This window comes from Sinocyclocheilus grahami, unplaced genomic scaffold (genome assembly GCF_001515645.1).
Source record: "Sinocyclocheilus grahami isolate Dianchi unplaced genomic scaffold, SAMN03320097.WGS_v1.1 scaffold1096.1, whole genome shotgun sequence".
NCBI classification, from domain to species: Eukaryota; Metazoa; Chordata; class Actinopteri; order Cypriniformes; family Cyprinidae; genus Sinocyclocheilus; species Sinocyclocheilus grahami.
In genome coordinates, this window is record NW_015506275.1 from 510080 (window position 1) to 514910 (window position 4831).

The following is a 4831-nucleotide window of genomic DNA, read 5'->3' on the forward strand; positions in this document are numbered from 1 at the left end:
ATCATGGGACCCCGCCCATAAACGGTGAAGTTATGTGTTTCCCTTTCATGGGAACTTCGAACTGCGTCCTCTAGGGGTCGCTATGGGGAACGCCTCGTCGTGACCCGTGTCTGAAGCATACATTGAAAAAAACACCAACTCGTTGGCCGGCGACAGCCATGACGTCACTACCGGTGCGACTACAGTATAAATCGGTGCCGGGAGCTACACATCGTTCTCTTCTTCGTCTTCATTGACTGTTCTGTTTGAAGCGTGCATTTTCAAGGAAAAAGTAAGAGCTATCTATTTATTATGGCGAGCACTAGTAGAGCATTTAGAAGGTGTGTGCATCCGTGTCAGCGCTATTTGACACCAGATGACACACACGATTTATGTGTTGTTTGTTTGGGCGAGGAGCACGCACGCGGTGTCCTCGAGGGGGCAATCTGCGTGCATTGTGAGTTTTTTCCAATGAAAAAACTCCGTTCTCGTTTGTCTCTCTTTTCAAGTAAAGAGGGGCAGCCATCTGCTTCCCGCGGTTCAGGACCCTCCGCTGCTGAGGCACGGAGGAGAATGAGCTCGTGGGGATCTCAGGTGGACCTGGCCGATGAGTTTAGAGAGGGGCTTTCCTTCTCGCGCTCATCGGCGGGGGGCGAGAGACAGCCACTGGAGGATGATGTTCTCTCTTTAACATCATCTGATCCAGGGGCCAGTGCTCTGCTGGGGTCAGCCCAGGAAGAGCAGGAAATGGATGATGAGAGCGGAGAAGCTGAGGCTGAGCCTTCTCAATCCTCCTGCCCTGCGTATGATGAGCTCTTAGAGGTTATGGGTCGCGCCACGGCAAGACTTGACTTGCCATGGATGCGGACTAAGGAAGTGGCGTCGCGAGGTCGTCTCGACGAACGTTATCTTTCTGGCCATAACCCTCCAGCTCAGGTGAGTCTTCCTTTCCTTCCTGATCTCCATACTGAGATCGAGAAGGAATGGAAGAAGCCGTTTTCCTCACGCATCCATCGGTTTCAGCATACCAGTTATGCGAATATCGAGGCGGTGCGCGAAAACGGCTATGAGAGAATGCCCCCTGTAGAAGAGACGCTAGCTAGCTATCTCTCTATGGGAGAGACATCATCTCTCAAAACTCCCTCCTTGCCATCCATGCCTCTTCAAGCTACATCTAAAATGAATGGCAAGGCATACGCAGCAGCAGGTTAGGCTGTTGCTTCACTGCACACGATGGCGGTGCTTCAAGCATACCAGGCTGATCTGCTGAAAGACCTGGATAAAGGCGAGGGCCTTTCTTCTGATGAGATGGCTGAGTTACGCCGCACCACGGATCTTGCTCTTCGTGCTACTAAGCAGGCTGCCTCTGCCATGGGCAGATCTATGGCAGCGATGGTAGTAACGGAGAGGCAGCTGTGGGTAAACCTGGCAGACATCGGGAAGAAAGAAAGGGGTTTTCTTCTCGATGCCCCGGTTTCGCCCTCTGAACTTTTTGGTACATCCGTTGAGGCGGTCGTCGAAAAGTTCAGGGAGGCGAAGGCGCGCTCAGCGGCCTTCAAAACCTTCATTCCACGAAGGTCCAGGTCTGAGCCCGAACAACCCAGGGGTCCTGGTCCGTCTCGATTTGAGGATCAGAGACGAGCACAGAAGGCTAGTGTCGCGACTCGCGCTCCTCCTCCGCCTGCGGGTAGGGGTAGGAAGTATCGTGGGTCGAAGGGAGGTAGGCAGGACCTGAGGGATGTGATCCAGACAAGGCGTCAGCGCTTTTGTCCGGATCAGAGTAATACTTAGGTATCCACTCTTTTCCTCAGGGGGTGTAACATCTACCCCTTTCTTCCCCTTCCTAATTCCCCTGTAACCACCATATCGCCACCTGACCGAGGTCAGGTGGAAGCTTCCTGCATAACAGTCTCCTTCTGGACCTATGATGTTTTTGGTTGGTTCTATGGTTATCATAGTAACCACCTTACTGAAGGTCCGGTCTAGAGGCTTTTCCGGACAGAGCTCCAACGCGGGAGCCGTGGTGGGTGAGTACGATCCATGTCTAAATATATGTATATAAATATATGTATGTGCTATGGAATTGGTGGTTGTGTGTACCCTTCTGCTAGTTTCTTTGCAGTGTTTCCCGTGCTGGGTTCAGAAACCGGGTGCTCGACTTGCAGTGTTTATTTCACTCGTCGAGATATGTCCAGAAGGTAAGTAAGGTTTCTGTTTCATACTTCCTGGATCATGCGGCTATAACACAGGCTTCTGCGGGAGTTTTGTGATTATCAGGCCCCCGGTGTCACTGCAGAAAATTTCCTGGACGTCCGGGCTGGGGTTTACGCTTTCATGCTACCCTGACTGGTCTACCGTATCCGGGTCGCCCTGAGGGGTTTTTCCCGATCACCAGGATATCCCCTTGAGGCATCACCCCCCCTCACCATTGAGGGTTATTGTGAGTATGATGTTTCTTTCGAGCGTTAATCCTCTCTGAGGAGTTAGATTCCTCGCTCCATGGGCTGTCCTCGTGGTAGTATTGAGACAATGCTCCCCTTTTATCAAAGGGTTACCTGAATGAGAGTTTGGCTAGACTGCAGTATGCTTACCCCTCTGATTTTCAATCATGCTGCAGGTCGAGCTCCCTCTCGTTGAGAGCTGGGTTTGTGCTCCCTCAGCCAAGGTAAACTACTGCTAGCGTTCCTGCATTGGAACATGCTGTAGGCCGAGCCCCCTTCTCGACTGAGAACTAGGTGTGTTGCCCCCACAGCTAAGTAAACTATTGCTAGCTGTTCCAGTTTGGAACATGCTGCAGGTCGAGCCCCGTCTCGGTTTGAGAGCTGAGTGTGTTGCTCCCTCAGCTGAATAACTGCTAGCTGTTCCACCATGGGAACATGCTGTAGGTTGAGCTCCCTCTCCATTGAGAGCTGGATGTTCTCCCCCAGCTACAGATTTACTGCTAGCCACTCCAGCATTATAGCCGTAGATATAGCGTCTGGGGATACGCTATTTTTATCTATAGGCTGCCTTTTCAGGGTGCCACGAGAACCCCTAGAACGGTATGCAAGTGTAGTGCACGTTATGCTTTGCCCACTTTTCTAAAATCCACATAAGTGGTAAGTGTGCACGTTATGCTTTGCCCACTTTTCTAAAATCCACATAAGTGGTAAGTGTGCACGTTATGCTTTGCCCACTTTTCTAAAATCCACATAAGTGGTAAGTGTGCACGTTATGCTTTGCCCACTTTTCTAAAATCCACATAGCTGGTAAGTGCGCACGTTATGCTTTGCCCACTTTTCTAAAAATCCTGTATGGTAAGAGCTACGCGCAAGACTTCGTGCTCTTTTTGAGTGGTTTAAAACCCCGGTTCTGCCTTGGGCACCACTCCCCCTATGTATCCTCTGGATACCTACTTAACAGGGTATTGCTACTAAGGATCTGTTGAGACAGTTCCTTCACCACAAGACAAACGTGCGGTAGCCCCTGTGTGACAGACCAAGACTAGTATGATTCTAGGCTCTTGGTCGTATTCCCTTAAAGGAATCTGTTTCTGATTCCAAGCCTTGAGCTCTACCCCGTGCCCAGGAGTCTGGCCCTAACAGGTAAGTATTTTGGGGTATGTAGCCTAGGCCTTTGGCCGTAGGGAATAACGTCACTGACAGCCGTCTAAACGTCCCAGGGGCAACTCCCATAGCAATATGGTAGAGTTGGTTCTTAGTGCTCGCCATGGTTCTGGCTTGCACTCCCCTCAGCATGGTGGCGTGGGTATACCATTCCCCATAGCGATCCCTAGAGGACGCAGTTCGAAGTTCCCATGAAAGGGAACGTCTCAGGTTACTTATGTAACCATGGTTCCCTGAGTAGGGAACGAGACACTGCGTCCTCTAGGTTTCTTGCCATGCTGCGGACGCAAGCTTCAGACGAAGAAGTGAATGATGTGTAGCTCCCGGCGCCGATTTATACTGGAGTCGCACCGGTAGTGACGTCATGGCTGTCGCCGGCCAACGAGTTGGTGTTTTTTTCAATGTATGCTTCAGACACGGGTCACGACGAGGCGTTCCCCATAGCGACCCCTAGAGGACGCAGTGTCTCGTTCCCTACTCGTTATGTGTTTGTATTGGGGTATAGCATGCATCAATAGACTTCCAATAGGCTACCGCAACTGATTGCGGTCATTCTAGTCAATGCTTGTGTTTGCACAAGACGCGCCGCGGCACGTTTCAAAAGCGCCCCAGGAGCGGCTCTGTGCCGCTTCGCTAGAGGCGCCTAGTCTATTTTTGACGGACGCTGCGTCCAAACCGCACAGCAAATACAAAATAAAAGTAAAAAAAATCATGTCAATTTCAAAATAAACACCCTGTGCAGACTCCCGATCATATTTGGGCACATATCTTTGGCAGGAGGCCAGAAATGGACGACGACGAGCGGTTCATCCTCGAAATACAAAAACACATGGTGTTATATCACATCACAAACCCTTTTTACAAGAACAATGAGCAACCAAATAACATCTCACAGGCAAATCACGTGGTCTCGCGAATCCTACCGCGTGGAGGACGTAACAAAACTTCTAACGCGCCGCAGACGTGTGCAGTGTAAAGCAGGGGTCACGTGCATATAACATGCTGTACATATACTTTACATGATAAAAAGTAATCTTAAAGTTAATAAATGCCTCTAGTTTTAAAGGGGTCATATGATGCTTTTTTAAAGATCATTATTTTGTGTATTTGGTGTAACAGAATATGTTGACATGCTTTAATGTTCAAAAAACACATCATTTTTCAAATACTGTACATTATTGTAGGTCCTCTATGCCCCGCCTCTCTCAAACGCTTCGTTTTCTACAAAGTCCCTCCTTCCGACAAGC

At 49.9% G+C, this 4831-nt stretch overlaps 1 protein-coding gene across 1 annotated transcript in view; it reads left to right on the top strand.

The window, feature by feature from the left end:
- The first annotated feature begins 253 nt into the window (after window positions 1-253).
- The window catches only part of LOC107566728 (CMP-N-acetylneuraminate-beta-galactosamide-alpha-2,3-sialyltransferase 2-like), a 20581-nt gene continuing 16003 nt past the window's right edge, over window positions 254-4831 (top strand). Inside the window, exon 1 of the mRNA XM_016252255.1 lies at window positions 254-271. The gene's annotated coding sequence lies outside the window, so the exon portion shown is untranslated. The remainder of the gene's footprint in view (window positions 272-4831) is intronic.